Below are 18,532 nucleotides of genomic sequence, written 5' to 3'. Positions count from 1 at the left end.
TTAGAATGAGGAACAGAATTCTGCATACAACTGCATTCTTAGGACAGTTGTACAAGAAGAGATCAATCAATCAATAATCAATAGACTTGCTTACAATTTTCTAATGTTGATTATTAGTATTCTAAGGATTTTAAAGTATTGATATCATTTAATTCAATTTAGAGAGAGTTGTACTGAATTATTGTCTGTGTACTAAAAAAAAAGTCAGAGGTCACCTTTGTTATATGTATGTGCTTTATGTATTTTTGTCACTTTTTAATTTTGCTCATTTATTCCCTTCCCCCTTTCCCCTTGATGTTAGTTTGTATTTTAATGTTTTTTTTAAAAAAATAGTAAAAGTATTTTTAAAAATAAAATAAACTTGATTACAGCCATGTATGAATTCAAAAAAGAAGAAAGAAAATAACTTCTGAAATAGTAAATACAAATTGTAATAAAACTGCATTATTATAAAATTGAGATGGTCAAAGTATTATGAAGGAGGGCTTTGAAGGGGACAAAATTGGTTGGACACCAGTATCAGAATTCAGATTAGTCTCTTACTCCAATAAGACATGCAAAGACACTGATTCTCTTTCCCCCCCCACCAGACTGGAAAGCTTTAATGAGGTAGGCATCATCTCGGCACAAGCTAATTCTGGATACATTGTTTGAAATAATTAATTCTTTTTTTTTTATTGAAAAGTTTTAACATACATTTTATCTTTAACAATCCCCCCTCCCCCTCCCGTACCCATCCCTCCCTACCCCTCCCCCCCTCCCCCCCCCCGACTTCCCAGAGCTAAGTACAAGGTATAAAAACAAAAAAAAACAATCATGAACATCCATATGCTAACAACCATAAACTCTAAAATCTGTCACTCTCTAGCTCATATAGGATAACTACAAACACTATTACTATTAAATATAAAAAAAAGAAAAAAGAAAAAAAAGGAAGACTTATTCAAATGCTACATGAAACTTTTTAGTCCCATATTTGTTCTGGATATACTCAATCCATTTTCTCCACTCCATAATATAACGTTCTTGCGAGTGATCTTTCAAATAAGCCGAGATCTTTGCCATCTCTGCCAGGTCAGAAACCTTTAAAGTCCATTGAAATAATTAATTCTTGATTAACAGAACTTGGCCCTAGAGTCACCTTGGTGAGATGAGCAGCATAGAAATTTAATAATAAATAAATAAAAATTATATACTGCCAACATGGATTGTGAAATTCTTGAAGGTAAGAGGTCCAGGTGGCCTTTTCTTAGCTGAATTTGGGGAATGGAGGTGTGCTCAGAATGTCAGGCAGTATGGGACTAGCTTTGTTCTGTCTTATGGTAAAGGATATGACTAAGTTTACCTCTCCATTATTTCCAACGCTGTGTGGGGTCAAAGGAACTTATTTGAATAGAATGGCATCTCTAAATGATAGTAGTGAGAAGAGCTCACCCAATCCAGCTTGTAAAAGCATGTAATTCTATTCTCTCTCACTATATCACAAAGAAAATATGAGCAACTATACATTTTTCAAAATTCTCACTAAACTGAGATTGAAGTAACATTGGCAGACAAGTTACAGTTTTGTAAGAAAATTGAACATGCCAAATGTCATAGAGATTGATGCAAGTAGGCTGAGCTATGCTTCTTTAAAACCTACTAAATGTCATCAATTGGGGAGAACATGTGATGACATTTGCAGTGGTAACTTAGTGGGAACAGCTATGCCAAAGTTCAGACTGCAAAGGAAATCATGACTCTTCATAAATAAGCTAGAGATCATTGTTAAAGGCTGAGAAGGAAGCATAGGGATTAACTTTCTGGTCTGTTCTGAGAAATAAATTATTTAATAGATCAAATCAGCTAGCAATACAATTTGGAGAAGATCATTGTAATCAGGATGACAGACTGACAACTATCATGCATACCCACAAGGAGTAAATAATACAATTACAAAAGCTCTTTATATTATGTTCCATCCATCTGCTCAGATGCTACTATTGGGTTGACAGAGGTGGTCTGACTGGAAAATGCTCATTTCAAAGCATGGCTGTTAGTCATTATGTCTAATTTCTCTCTCTCCCTCCCTCCAACAGTTACTATCCTATGCTTTATATCTATGGAGATTCTCAGTCATCCAGGGCATGGTTGTCCCAAAGGTGCTTTTCATAAGGAAAATGGACTTTCTTTCTTTATTTTTCCTTGAGGACATTTTGCTTCTCATCCAAGAAGCTTCTTAAGTTCGGACTGAATGGTGGGGAATTCTTGGATGAGAAGTGAAATGTCTTCAAGGAAAAAACCAAAAGAAAGTCCAGTTGCCTTTTGAAAAGCATCTTTGGGATATCCTATGTGTTACTATCTGTTTCTCAGAAAAACAGTTCAGACCAGTATTAAGGCTCAATACTGCAATGGAATATACTGTATCATGTTCAGACTCATCTGCTCCACCCCAGGGAATGGAGCAGATGGAAATTAAATCTGTTTCCTTTTGTCTTGAGATCAGAGGTCAGCCACATACCCTACCGTTTGTGTGTGTGTGTGTGTGTGTGTGTGTGTGTGTGTGTGTGTGTGTGTGTGTGTTTGGATTTCAAATTTAGTAAGTGATCAATCATCCATGAGATTCAAAATACACAGAGTTGCTATTGCAAAAATATCTTTTCTATGTTTTAGAAAGAACACTGCAAATATGTTGCCAGATAAATTAACATTTCTATAAAAAGACAGAAAATGTCCTATAATATTCTATAACTCTAACACACATTATTACTATAGCTAACTTTAAGCTTCAGGGAAAAGTGCAATCTATAAAATAAATTATAAAGAGCAATTCATAAGAGCCACCCCCATTTTAAAATTTAAGAGTATGACTTGACCACCATGGAGATAAAACATTAATTCGATACTCTGAGAAATACTTCCTTTATACCTCTTTCTTTTGCTTCTGAGGTAAAGTGGTCCCACTTCATCTTTTGCTTGAATCAGTCTAATTTCAGCAGCAAGCAGCCACGCTTCATTATAACACAAAGCTGGAAAATGAGTTTTACATACATTTTGATAGCCAGGTTTCCTGTTTTTCTGAAGACACCAAGAGGAGGTAGGTGTATTTAATATGTTTGCCACCTTGAAAAACAAACAAACAAACAAACTAGTGCAGCAGGCCAGTGAGTCACCTTTCAATATTCATGCCATTCTCTCCTACTCATCCTCATTTTTAACATCACATACTTCCTACTCATATGATAAATAATATGCTAAGTGTTATTGCCAATTTTCCCCCTTTTTTCCCCAGAATGTCTTTGATAATGTATATATTACTTGGAAAAACAACCACCTTCAGAATTAACTTTGAGTCTAATTCCTTATTGCTTAACTAGCCTAGGAGTCAAATTCATATCACTGGTGATGATATTATCAGTAGTTGTTTAATTGTTTTTTTCTGTTAATTGGTTTGTTGATATTTTTGTATTTTTGGGTTTTTTTTAATAAATTATCTTCACATCTTTATCCATTATGTGTTCCCTGACCTATCTCCAGAAGTGTCAACTTCCAGAATTTTTAGCAGTGTTTGCTTTAACTACATGTTGAAGTTTACAGAGATTTATGACTTGAAAAACATGATAGCAATATGACAGAGTACTTTATAAAAAAATCAAAACTAGATATTATCCAAAATCAGTTTATCGAAGCGTCCTACTGATGGTAATACCTGAACAGATCCAATGTGGTTCAATTAAAATTAACATGCTTTCATGAATATTATAATTTATTATTATTTATTTATTAAATGTTTATGACATTCATCTCATTAATACAGTGACTCTGAGTAGCATACAATATAATAAAAAGTTTCAAAGTGCTGAAAACAAGTAAAAATAGAATAAAAAGATTAAAAGTTAAGACCCAAGATGATGGGCAGCAAGAAGAGGGTGAGAATCTTCTCCATCTCATCAGCCACCCTCCATATAGCAGGCTCTTATTGGGGGCCCAGGCCAAGCAGCAAACCAAGTTTTTAGGCTCTTCCAGAAGGCCAGATGTGGGGGGAGTAGATCTCACCACGGATGGGAGAATATTCCAGAGGTCAGGGGCCATAGCAGAAAAGGCTTTTCTCCTTGACCTTGCCAGCTGAAATTCTTTGGCTGATAGGATCTGAAGTAGGCCCTTTCCACTGGAATTAGTAAGGCAGGATAATTGTATCCGGGTAAGACAGTTTCTCAGATACCCTGGACGCATAAAGGAAGAAGGTAAACACCAGTCCAGTCATAAGCTGACAATTGGAAAGCAGATATGTACATTCTTGTCAAAGAAGGATTTTTCTGTTTGGGGAAGATTTAGGAAATTAATTGAATTTAGGAGACTTAATTGAGTTTCGGCAACAGAGTTTTTGATTAAGACTTAAGTTCCATGGAGAATAGTCTAAAGTAATGTGCCTGAGGATCCAATGTATGTATATCACTGTCAGCAAATTCAGACTGAAATAAAACTTTATGTAGATCTTTGGTCACTTTCAACTTTATGCCCCTTGTAAATGTGTTTTTTTTACACAGTGAAAATACTTTATTTCTGCTGTTTTTCAGACATTTCATACAAAGGATGAATGTCACATCCTATATGCAGCCTGTGGGTTAATCCTGTGGAAGCTCTCTTGAGCAGGTAAAATTAGTATTTTCCTTTCCTACATTCTTTTCCCATAGCTCTTAATTCCATTTTCATTGTTTCTTTATCATAAAAAGACTCCTTATCTGGGAACTATGTGGTCAGAACTAAGAGGACTTACCTTTTGCGCAAATCAAATCTATAAACCTTTTTGTCTTTTCAATCTTAAAGTAAAAGATAAGTGTGCCCTACTTGTGAAGGTGAAGATGTAATTTAATAGAAATTGGGTACATATTCTGTTTTTAATGCAAATACTGGGGGCGCAGGGGTGGGCACAGGCATGGAATCTGAAAGGCTATAACAAATGTTAGGCGAGGCCCACTGTACAATTGTAATTTAAGCTTCATGTTGATTGTCTGATTTAAGCAATACTAGTGCCCATTAAAATTATTAAAATTAAAATTTGCCTTAGTAACTTACAGTCTCAGTAAGAACATAAGCAAGGGTGGAAGGGGGATTCTTTGCACCATATTCTTTCAAGAGTAATATGATGTGATACAAGGCTTCAAATGCTCTCCTTGTTAAGAAAGATCATCTTCATTTTGAAAGGTTTTCCTGTTTTCCTTTGTTGGCTCTAAGAAGTCAGACATGCTCAAACATTCCACTTTTTTAGCCTCCAGAGAGCAACAGGAGCTTTGCCAAGTGTGAAATATGTCTCTACATGAGATGTATTTCAGAGGTACTGTGCCTAAAATCCAGCCAGTTTTGTGAGTATATCCAAAGTCTAGTGGGATTTTTTTAATTCTCTTCCTCTTTAAACAACAGAATTTCCAAGCTTTATCTCATCTGACTTGTGAAATTCTCTTTGGTTTCAAAAAGAATACGCTCATGAGATGAAAGCTTGCTTTCTTAAATCCAAAATCCAAAATGTTTCCTCCCAGGCAAGAACTTGTTTGGCAACTCACTGGATCCCCGCCAAGCCTTCTTTGTCTGTGTTGCCCAGCACCATTTTCCATTACAATAGTTACACTGTAGAAATGGTGTTGCCAACCTAGGAAGACACATAATCAGAAATAAGTCTAGCTATGTGAACACTTTTATAATATTGATGCCTTAGGGATGTTCTAGTCCTCAGTTTATTTAATTGTAGGGACTAGCTGAACATCCCTAATCCTGTAATTGCCAAGAGAAATTGCCTTAAGCAAAGACTCTGGGAACGGCAAACCATTAGTTCTTCAGCATCTGTGCCAATATGTGGAAAGGCATTGGGCTTGTCAGATTTGTAAAGTCTGACGGTATAATTTTAATAACAAAAGTATAGTGGAAGGACTGTCAAGCCCATAATCTTTTGTATTTCACCACCCACTGGGCGTTTAGAATTAGCAAGCATTTGGAGGACAGGTATCAAATGTAATTGAATTTGAAAGACAAGAGTAGCAAAGGTCAATATGTAAGTGTAGATATAATCTCAATTGTCTGAAAAACATACTTTTCTGAGGAAGTTGTTCTTTGCTACGAGATCAACTGGCATTTTAATAAGTGACACTGGAGTGCTTATTCAGTTGCTGTGGTATTCAGAGAACTAGGCCTCTCCTGGAGAAGAAAGCTTTTGCCAGAAGAGCACAATGCCTCTCATTTGCCTGCTACAGGACAAAGCAGCTAGAATGTGGGGAAGACGTGGAATACAGCTGAATGTTGTGCCATAATTTTCCTTCTTTTCCTCAAGCCTCATTAAGCAATAGCTAAATTTTAAAAAAAGAAGTTTGAGCTAGTTTTCTCATTGTAGAGAAAGATAGAAATTGTAGTAGAATTGTCTATAGGAAATTCTTTTCCCTGTACTTACTGTCTTGGAACCAGATTAACAAGGACTTGTGGCATCTTGTAACAAGGCTAGGCCACCTACAATCTACAATCCCAAAGCTCCATGCAGGTTTCAGTCATCTAATCCTCCTCCCATCATACCACTGGATTTTAACAGTGCAAGTGTAAAAAATCAATAAAGCAATTTCCTGCCATTTTGAAGCAGGAAACATATAAAAACTGCAACTAGATTCCCAAAATAATTTAATCTTGTTTTGTTGTTGATCTTGCTTTTAAACAAAAACCCTAAATCCACAAACCAGAAGAAAGGAAAAGCAGATATCTAAGACCTAAGTCTACCCACTTTGCATTACGACATCCAATTGAAAACTGGCAGAAAACCAATCATCTGGACCAGCTGGACTAGTTCTGGCCAATAAGCAAGAAACAAGATGTGCTTTGAAGGTGGATGAGCATGCACAGTGACATCACTGCACACACCCCACCCTGAAGAGCTTTCATGACATGGGCATATAAAGGACAGGCTTGAGCAATGATGGTACTGCAGAGTTTTCCATTTGGTGCGGATATCCCTAGGACATCTCATCTATATCCCCTCACAATATGTGGATTGGATTTGTATTCAACATAACTCAGACATGAGAATCAGTATACACAAAGTTGATGTATGTTGAAACTGTAGGTTCAAATTGGAGAGATTATGGTCAAAAGAGAAATTCAAACCGCTGTGTAGTAGATATATTTCCTGTGCTTGTTCAGAATACAACAGGTGCGATATCAATGCTGTAATTTAATAAAATGAGCCCTCTAGAGCTCAATGTGTTCATACATCATATTAAATCATAGTTTATGTCAACCACAGTTTATAAGTCAGAAATAAGGTATACTCACTGATAAGAATAACATGCTGTAATGGGAAGATTTTGACTAATTCTTGGTACATTATCTCAATAGAAAGTTTGAGATAAATTATGAAAAGGATCTCAGAATTATTTCCATTGGCAGAATAATTCTCCAGAAACAAAATGAGAACTTGAAATTGTAGGAGAGGCTGGCTAATGCTCCCCTCAAAAAAAACCAAACCCCCCCCCCGAGATTGAAAATGGGCTCGATTTGGCCTAAGGCTGAAAAGAAAAAAAATCCAGACACCACCTCTCCATCTCTCTTGGAGACAGAAATACCGTGGAATGTTAGTGACTGCTCAATTGAAAGCTCCTCTCTGCTTCTCTTGAAGTCATATGGCCTGCAAGGACTCTGGTGAGGGATAATGAGGGGAGAAAGGCAGGGAGCTGCTGTAGCATTACTACAGTTGGTCTTCAAAACCAGGTCATATATAGCTTTTAGGGGTGGTGGTGTAACTTTGAACTGTTGTCAAATGACTAACAGGGTGCCGCCGGCAAAGGATTGCTGGAGGGCGACACCCAGGGGGAGGGCCTTCTTGGTGGGCACGCCTGCCCTTTGGAACCAGTTACCCGTAGAGCTCAGGACTGCCCCAGATTTTCGTTCGTTCCGCCGGGACCTGAAGACCTGGCTCTTTGAGCTTTCCGCCCAGGACTGAGAACTTTTAATTTTTAACCTATTGTAATTGGGTTTTTTAATTAGAGTTAAGGGTTTTAGATTTTAATTAAGGATAGTTTAATTTATTTTAATTTGTTATTAACTTTTGTATTGTTATATTGTTTTAATCGCCTTGTGAACCGCCCTGGGTCCTATGGGAGAAGGGCGGTATATAAGTTTAAATAATAAATAAATAAATAAATAATCTTAATAACATGAGAAAAACAACGGATATAATTCTTTTTTTTTGAGCTTCTTTATGGCAAACTTACATCCAATTCTATTACTGTGTAGATCAGGGGTCTTCAAACTTGGCCCTTTTATGACTTGTGGACTTCAACTCCCAGAATTCCTCAGCCAGTGTGCCTGGCTGAGGAATTCTGGGAGTTGAAGTCCACAAGTCATAAAAGGGCCAAGTTTGAAGACCCCTGGTGTAGATCTTTGACACTTGTTGGAGCCAGTCAGAATCAGTATTAGAATGTATTTGATTGACTGATTGATATCCCACTTTTTTGTTCAGGAGCTCAAAGCAGCATACACAGCACCCCATCCTCCAATTTTTCACTACAGCAGCAATCTGCTGAGAGGAAGGTTGGGCTCAGACAGATTGACTAAGTCAAAATAAATAATTTAAGAGAGAATGATTTATGCTTCCATCCATGACTTGTTCACCCAAGAACTACCAATTCCAGAGTTCTTTTTCCATTAGTAAAAGGGATGTCAAGTTGTTCAAAAACAGAATAATCAGATACTGATTTCAAAGGGCCTGAAACTGTGTCCCTTCTTCACCAAAAAATAATTGTCTCTAATTCACCTACACACACCATACAGTGATTTTGCCAATAAGGACTGTGGCAAATGTAAGAAAGGGAGCCCAAATAATTACATGTGTTCTGTTCTTGTGTCACTAGTTCCAGCGATTGAGAGAATAGTATAGATTTGTACTGAGCTACAAAATGCACATAGAAACTTATCAAGGTTTTAAGTTTAAGAAACTTACATTTAAAAAAGGAAGAACATCTGAGAAGAGGATTCTTTATCATGACTAGCTCTTCCTGTTTTGGTTTTACCTGATCGTTTATGCTTCATTGGCTGCTGAATCAATTGTTATTTAATGAATTTCTGTCCCTGGAGTGCTTAAGTCTTGGCAATTCAGCCCCCAAGATTTAAGGCTAGATCTCTTTAACATCCTGTGTTGCATTGTCTCTTCAGCACTTTTCCTTGGAAATTGGCAGGGGCAAATAAGCTGAATAGCTTCATCTTTTGTTCTTAAATCTTTTAACGCCTATTTTGCAACACACATTCTTTTCACTGTTATTTATCAGGTCTTTTTTCCCCCAACCACATGATAGGGGATATCTGAAAGTGCAGGGCTAAAATAATCTTTCAAAACGGGTTTAAAATAGATAGTTAGGCTCATATTAAAGGCAACCTTAAAATAAAATCTGCAGTACCAGTTCTTTAATGTCCAGTGTCACTAACGTTGGTGCAAATAACAGATTCCTGCTTTTGTCACATAGGAGTAATATCAATGTAAGAAATCTGACAACCATATGTGAAAATGCTCTCTCTTTTTTTCACAAATGAAAACTTTACTGAGAAAAAACTCCATTCCATGCATGGCATGCAGCATTTCTACTTATCTGTGGTAGGAAGAGGAAATAACATCAAATTTTAAATTAGCCAGGGAGAAATCCCCACTGCTAATGCCAAAATAGATTAGAAATGGAAATAATAAATGCCAATCTTTCAAGTTTCTTAAATTATAAGAAACCAATAAGAAACCAATTCCACAATGTTGTATCTACCGTATAATAGTCTTTTGTTTACAACCCTATATTTATAGAACTGATTTATATTTACTATTATTGCAGTCAGGATTTTTTTTCATTCAAACTCGCCTTCTGGCTTACTTTAGTTCCTTCGTATGTGCAGTTGTGTGTATTCTGGACCCAATCTATATGAATAATCTATATTCTGTGTACTGTGAACAGTATACATGGAATACACACACACACACAGACACACACACACACACACACACACGGACACAATGGAGGTCACAGATTAGATTAGGGCAATATGTTCTCAAGTTGGGAGACATTGTCATTAGTTCTTTCTCATGGATGGATCATTCCCTGCTAACCTTTGAGTTTTCCAAACCACTGAGAAAGACAGTCTGTCCAACCAGGCACAGGGTAAGATTGTATATTAAAGACTACATTGTAGCAATAAAGGTGGAAAATGCATCTATTTCTCCATCCTTATTGCATCTGCAGGTAGCCCCTTAGCAAACATGCTTTGGGTGACTCGATCTCTTCTGGGTATAGAGATGTTTTTGCAAGGTTTCTGTAAAGATTATGTTGAGCATTAGTCACATAAATTTGCTCAGATTTACTTGGAGATGACCTCTGGCTGTGCTGGTCCAATGAAGATGACAAGGATCCAATGTTGTCCAGTTATCTGGCCTCTATTCTAGCCAAAGATTCTGGAGAAGTGAACAGTCTTTGGGACTATGAACTGTGCTATCTATGGCGGGGGTGGGGGGAAGGGACCTGCAGCTATTATCAAAGCAGTGGTGAATGCTTTATATTGGAAAAAAAGCAGTTCTGCTTCTTTAAAGGAGGCAATGATCTGCTGCTTCTACAAGAACCATCTTTGAACCCAGCAGCACCAAACAATTTTTGTCCAGTCTTCAAACTTTGGGGGAAAGTTGTTGAGTAGATGGTAGATCTCTAGCTTCAAAGGACTCTGAAGGATGCAAATTATCTGGATCCATTGCAGTCTGGTTCCAGGCCTAAGACAGCATTGGTCACACTTGTGGATGACATCTGAAAAGCCCAGGAAGAGAATAATCTATCCAATTTGGTCATCCTTGGATCTCTCAGTAGCTTTTGATACCATCAATTATTGTATTTTGGGCAGCTGGCTAAGGAGATGGGGAGTGGGCAGCATGGTTCCTCAGTGGTTCTTTTCCTTCCTCTGGGTCAGTTTCAGTCCCTCCTGTGGTGGAGTGGGGAAGGGACAGGTCCAGGTATGAGCTCCTGGTTTGTGGGAAGCCAGAGGGCTCAATTTTCTCCCTGCTTCTATTTAACATCTACATGAAACTACTGGATGAGGTCATTCATTGACACAGGGTAATAGTCATCGGTATTCTGAAAATAGTCTAATATACATTTCTGCTCCACATCACCCAAGTGGTGTGACTGAGGTGCTTTTCTAGGATCTGTATGGGTTTGTAAGGGGAAAAAACCAGCATTGACTCAACTATTGTGCATTAACTATGCCGATTATGCCCAAACTGTGCACTAATTGTACCTATTCCCAGATAGTCTCTTCCCACAGTCTCTCATGCCTAAGTCACCACTTATTTGAAATACTGCCACATGCTGCATATGGGGTTGTCCTTGAAAATTAATTTTAGAAGCTTCAGCTGGACCTAGGTGCAACAACACTTATATTACTGGGTGCATCATAATGCACCTACATAACATCATTGTTATGTAAGCTATGCTGATTCCCATTGGGTTCCTGAGTGCAATTCAAGGTGCTACAGTAGTTATCGTCTTTAAGGCCCTACATGTCATGAGGCCAGATTACTTGCAGAGCTCTTTATCCCTGGTATGTTCTGGTCATCCCACTGGGACAAGGGGGCAATGATGCCATGCCAGTGGGCAAGCTTTTTTCCTTTATTTTGGGAGTTTTTCTTAAATGGGTGGGAGAAAGTTTATGATGTTTAAGTATCCTATGTCTATCCTAAGATATATGTTGTTTTATTTCAAAGGAAATAATGAGAAATCATATACTGTTAATTATTGTTGACTAATAAATGTTGACAGTGAGAGTTAGGGAAGTAACTCTGAAGGTTATAAAAAAGGTTACAGGTTATCCATCTGTGACCTAAACAATTAAACTAAATAGAGTATGCAGTTCAGACTGAATGGAAGCAAGATTTTCCAGTCCTTTCTCATAGCTAAAAAGTTAGAAATGAGGTTTTGTCTCTCTCTCTCTTTCTCTCTCCCTACACACACACATACACACACCTACACACAGAAAAACAGAGATGTCTGGGATGTCTTGCATTTGCTGTCTTCCTCCTCAGGCCCAAATGCATTGCATTTATAGTTATGCTGGGAAGAAGGGAATAATTTCTGAAAAATTAATTGAATTTCAAATAAGGTAAAGGTAAAGGTAAAGGTTCCCCCACACACGCGTGCTAGTCGTTTCCGACTCTAGGGGCCGGTGCTCATCTCCGTTTCAAAGCCGAAGAGCCAGCGCTTGTCCGAGGACCTCTCCGTGGTCATGTGGCCGGCATGACTAGACGCCAAAGGCGCACGGAACGCTGTTACCTTCCCACCGTAGTGGTCCCTATTTTTCTACTTGCATTTTTACATGCTTTCGAACTGCTAGGTTGGCAGAAGCTGGGACGAGTAACAGGCGCTCACTCTGCTACACGGCACTCGGGATTCGACCCGCCAAACTGCCGACCTTCTGATCAACAAGCTCAGCGTCCTAACCCACTGAGCCACCACGTCCCTCTGAGCCACTGCGTCCCTCTGAATTTCAAATAGGACTGCACTAAAGACTTTTTTTTTTGCCTTGGACAGCAAGTTGTTCACAGCCTGAACACACCTGATTGGCCCAAACTCATCCTTCCCAACCAGCCTGATTTGTTTGGACTATAACTCCCAAAATTCCCAGACAGCATGATTCAATCCATTTGAAGGGGGCAAGTTGGAGCTAGGATTGTAGTAGTAGTAGTAGTAGTAGTAACAACAACAAGAAGAACAATTCCCTTCATATTCAAAGTCTTTAACATGACCTAAATACCATATGGAGTAGATGAAATGTTGCAATCATTGCTTCCTGCTATTTTAATAATATTTATACACTTAATTGCTAATGAAAGTGGTTCTTTTCAAAGGATAACATTCATCTCAAGGATTTTAGAAGAATGTCAGATCTGAAATGTTTATGTAGCAACAAGCCACTGAATAAACTGAGGCTTGGCAATAAACTTCTAAAATATGAAACACTTCATTAATGTAATTGTAAGTAAATTCCTGTCACTGGAATTTCAGTATAAGGGAAGTAGAAGTTTCATGAATTGTTTCCATATGGGCTTTAAAAAGACTTCATTATTGTAGAAATGAGACAGTCAACAATTCTAGGACTGAAAGGTTTGGTTAGTTTCAATCAATTCAAAGAATCTCGGAACAGTATCCCATTATTGTTCTTGTAGTGACGGCCATTCCTCGGTTTTGAATGTCTTAGATGGCATATGGTTATGTTGTCATCATCAGAACTGTACACAAGAGAGACTGCAGTGGTTAGCTCTCTTTTTTTCTTTTCTTTTTGGTTAGCATGAGCTAAGATACCCATCTGGTAGAGAACCACAATGGTTCTTTAAAGAATATTTTAAAATATTCCCTTGGAAAATGAATGAGGAACAGAGCTTTTAAGTATAAATTAACAAGGGACGCCAGAAGATGAAAGACATAATCAAGTAATCATTGGATTCTTTTCTTCCTGCTTTATTTGTAGTTTAAATAATAAAAAACATATGCATTAACGTTTACATTATTTAAATAAAATTAATATCTCAATGGTTCAAGATCTTTTATTAAAACCCACTGTTTCACAATCTGAAATTGTGCAGTGTGTTTCAATAGAGCTAGGGGGCTATTTGTAGGGTTGTAGGGAAATCTCCCAAAAAATTAGTAAAATTTGATGAATGAAATATTTTTTTTTTTTTTTATTTTTTTTTTTTTTTTTTAATTCCATTTATATCCCGCCCTTCTCCGAAGACTCAGGGCGGCTTACAAGCTTAGCAGTAGCCTTGGATGCCCTGGAAGTAACTACAATTTCTCCTTGCAGTTATAGCTATTAGTATTGTCATGAAGACTTCATCTACTTCAAAGGTATACTTCAATGATATTTGAGGATTGGCTAAAGTTATATTAAATGAACTTGTTGCCTAAACAATGGCTTTAATTTTTAGCCGTTGCTACTTCCTGTAGTTATAACAAGCATGCATAGAGGCTTGAGCAGCAACACTTGAGCACCAACACTCAGTTCAGTATGTGTGATCTGTTTTCTGTATGTGATTCCCTTTTGTCCAAATCTTTGCATGCAGGATTTGAAACTGAACAGCAAAATGATGAGTATTAAATCTAACAATGTAATGGAATATATCCCCACAAATATATTCCATAGACCTCCTTTAGATGACAGAACAAAAACAAAAACATGAGTTTTACTGTGTGTGTGAGAATATGCCTATTTGTAACTACTGGCTCTTTTCTAAGTGGTATGAGTACAAAATAGCTAACCACAATTTGTTATCAACAAATATCATTTCCATGTTATCTTCAAAGTATTTCCAAGCACACGTAATCAGAGAGTGTCACCATGAACTAATCTGCAACAAACTATGAGATCACTCTGCTTATTTATTAATGTATATCCAGTATGCTCACAGATATTGTACTTTTCCTTGGTTTCCCTATGCCTATATGATATTATAAAGTATTTTCAAGGTAAAAGGTAAAGTATTTTCAAGAGCCTTGGTGGAGCAGTGGGCTGATGCCTCCTTAAGTAACACCAGCTGCCTGCAATTAGTGCAGTTTCGCATCCCACCAGGCTCAAGGTTGACTCAGCCTTCCATCCTTCCGAGGTAGGTAAAATGAGGACCCAGATTGTTGGGGGCAATAAGCTGACTTTGTAATAATGCCGCTTGGGGTGTGTGTGAAAGCCCTAATAAGCAGGCATATACATAGAATGAAGGCTACTGCTAAGTTTGTAATGCCGCCCTGAGTCTTCGGAGAAGGGCGGGATATAAATGTAATAAAAAAAAATAGATGGAGCAGGTGGTATTCTAGAAAAAGATTATGTTATGTCCTGTAGAGACATAATTGTTGATGAGCTTTATATTGTTAACCTAAACTCTTACCCAGAAAGAAAAACACGCAACCATCTGTCCCCAGTTGTTTCTACTCATCCTATCGGATGCAGCACAAAGGGAATACTCCAGGTACCATCAACTAGAGACTGCCATCTGGCAGGCTCTAGGAGGACAGCCTTTTCTACCACGATGCCTGCCCTTTGGAATATCATCCTTCCAGATATCAGACTGGCCACAGTCCTACTGGGCTTTCATAAGGCCTTGAAAATCTGTTTCTGTATCCAAGCCTGGGTATGTGATGGAGCCTGTCTCCTGGCTATGTTAATAGTGTTGTTATGTTTCCCAGCTGTTGTGTGTTTTTATTTTTAGTATTGTATATGTTTTATCTACTTTATTGCAAGCTGTATGTGCAATGAATGGCTATATAAATTGATTAAATAAAATAGTTTGATAGCAAATGTAGTTGGGATTCAAATAAACAGAATGTAAAAGTAATCTTAATTATATGCACATAAACAAATTCATCACACTATTCCTTTTTAAGGTAAGCAATATTGTGGAAAGCACTTTATGAATGTTGTCAGTATACTCCTAAAGGTGCTTTTTCAGGAGGCAACTAAACTTTCTTGTTTTTCTTTGAAGACATTTCACTTCTCATTCAAGAAGCGAAATATCTTCAAAGAAAAACAAGAAAATCTAGTTGCCTCCTGAAAAAGCACCTTTGAGACAACCATGACCTGGATGGCTTAGAATCTCCATAGACATTTAGCTATGCACTTTGGGATGAACACCCTAAAATGGTGCAGGAGTATAAGTGGATTTCCAGAAAACATTGCAGACTACAGGAACCATTTATGCTTCAGTTTGAGATGCAGACAACACAGACTCATCTTCAAAGAAAACCAAGAAAGTCTAGTAGTCTTCTGAAAAAGCACCTTTGGGACAACCATGACTTGGATGACTGAGAATCTCCATAGACACTGGTTAGTATACTACTCACACCTCCTGGTTGGTGAGATGTAGATAATGGTATGCTTGCAAGATTGTCTTTAGTTTAGACTTTAGAGCTTCTAGCTTGCATAGAATAGTATGGCCATGTTTGGAGTAAGCTGGCCTTTGGTTGTGTTTGTAGCATACTGACCAAAATGGACTATCTCCATGTGATACTATCAAACCAAAACTGGTAATCTAATTTATATTTTCTCTATATTATTAAAAGGTATCATGTGATAATCAGAATCTTAGTTTGAAAATATAATCCAGGATAATTTCCTAGAAGTTGCATAGGGATATTTATCTGCACATGCGGAACTTATGCAAATAAGATTTTTTTTGGAAAGACAGGACCAAATTTTACATTTGTCCCTTTCCTGACATTTTCCTTCACCTTTAATTCAATGACTTTTTCTTTAGGCCCAGTGTTGAGCATTTGTCACTTTTCATGTTCAAACTGGTCTGTTAAGAATAAACACAATAAGGAACCTCTTTTTGAAGAGTAAAGACCTAAAGGCCTGTAATATGCAGAAAATGTTTGGGACAAAAGAAAGCCTGTGTCACTAGCATTCTTTGATTTGGTGATTCAGGGTTGAGGCTACCATTTCCAGAAATTCCAGCCAGCATAACAGCTTGTCCACCCTCAGCGTTAATATATCTTTACTATCATAAAAATAACTTGAGTGCGGTGCTTTTTCACAGCCAAGAGAGCTGAACCACTTGGGCTTGAATACGTATGCATCACCCTTATTTTTTTCCACAGACAATATTTTGAGTCCAAAATGTCTTCATTACACATATTCCTCAGTCACGATTCCACCAAAGGTAGATGAAATAAGTTCAGGATAATTGGAAGGTACCATAGAAGAAATCCTGAGTGATATTCTAGAGCTCCTCAGCAGTACTCAAGGCCCAAACAAAAAAAAAAGAATGCTTTGACAGAAAGCATTGGCAGACACCTAAGCTGGCCCCTATTTGACAAGCTTACAAGTAGTAAAAATATGGCTTAGGGTCAGATTCTATTCTTTCCTGCATAGACTTTAATGAATGGAATGCATGATGTGCTTACTAAGCAAGGGCTAGATAAACATGGAAAAAATCTAGCAGAGCTGTGTCACTGACCACTGTGGTTACATCGGCTATGTAACTGGAAAGAGAAATTCCATTGCAATGTATCAGTTACTTTTTATATATCACTGCTAATGAATACTTCATAGCCGTTAAGTCTTCACCATTATATATCATAACAGTTTAGATGAGATTGACACATTCTTGTGTAGTGTCATAAAATGTTCCAAAACCAATTTCATTGTGGTTTTCTTCTTAAAATATCTTATTTTAAAATGCTCTGTTTTTTTCATCTTTGCTGCAGCCAGATTATTGCTCCTTATCATTTTGAAACTCAGATCTCCTTTATATTGGGGAGTGGGGTGTGTTATCCGGGTCCCTCACCCCAAACAGAGGCCTTGTGACTGGTAAGAGGAGTCAGTTAGCCGCGTTTGCATTTCCTTTCCTCCCATTCCTCTTTTTGCTTTTTTCATCCCTAACTTTTCTCTGAGCACAAAAAGGGGCTGCTTGAAGATGAGAGAAGACGAGGCCTTCTCCTTTACAAATCCTGCCCATTCAAGAGGGCAGAGCGTGGGTTCATTGTGTTAGATACAAAGACACATGAAACAGAAAAGATGATCATTTATATAAGTTTGAACATATAAGGCTATCACTATTTCTGTCTGCTCTGGTCGTTGCTCTCTGACGCATAAAAGCTTTCCCAGATCTCAGCTTTGAGGAAATTCTCTCGAGGCTCTAAAAATCAGTTTCAGAACTCTGAGCCATTCTGCTTGGCTGCTACTGTATGTGCAAAGCCTGATCTAGAAGCCTCCTCTTTAATTGCCTTTGAGCAGGCACCTTTGCCTTTTGCTGAAAATGTCTGAGGCAGATTTGTTAGACAAGAGAGGAGGTTGTTGGTGTTGCGGTTAGGCTGTGTGGACTAAGGTTTTGCGTCTGGCAAGGAGCAAGGCTTGGATCTGCTGGAAGAAAACAGCACAGTTGGAGAAACAATCCTTGGGGGAAGAAGAAATCCTTGTGTGGCAGAAGATCCTCCAGGAAATAGGAACAATCCAAAAATACGATGTAATAACAACATGCACAAATTATTTACTAGAAAATCATTGAAGCTGTGACCCACACTTTATTTTAGGAAAGTAACTGTGAGTATGTGTGGATGAGTGTCTGGATAAGTGCTTATCCTTTTCCCACCCTCCCATCAGGGTCCCAAAATTGACCATTTAGAGAGGGCAGCAACCAGGAGGCCTGATGCCTCTACCAGGGACACCCATGGGGGAGTAAAAAAGGCAAGCTGGTGGCCATATCTGTGGACCACCCACCCAGCTACCACTCTTAAGGTTAATACTGCCATATTCTTTCTTTTTCTTCTTTTATTTTTTCACTGTAACTATGCCAAAGATAAGCAGGTTTGTGATTAAAATGTCATTTAATTTGCACTTTATAAATATATTATCCTTTTCTAGAAGAATCCAGCAGCTATTTCTACATAAATATTTTAGCACAAGGACTAAAGAAACAGGTTCAATTTTATTTACTCTTGATAGTTTAGTACTTTACAGTTTAGTGGCCAGAATTGGGACTGGCAACTCAGTCATTAAGCAAAGCAGTGATACTCTG

The sequence above is a fragment of the Vipera berus genome, assembly GCF_964194415.1.
Source record: "Vipera berus genome assembly, chromosome: 1".
In the NCBI taxonomy this organism is placed as follows: domain Eukaryota; kingdom Metazoa; phylum Chordata; class Lepidosauria; order Squamata; family Viperidae; genus Vipera; species Vipera berus.
Note: the sequence above shows the minus strand (reverse complement) of the source record.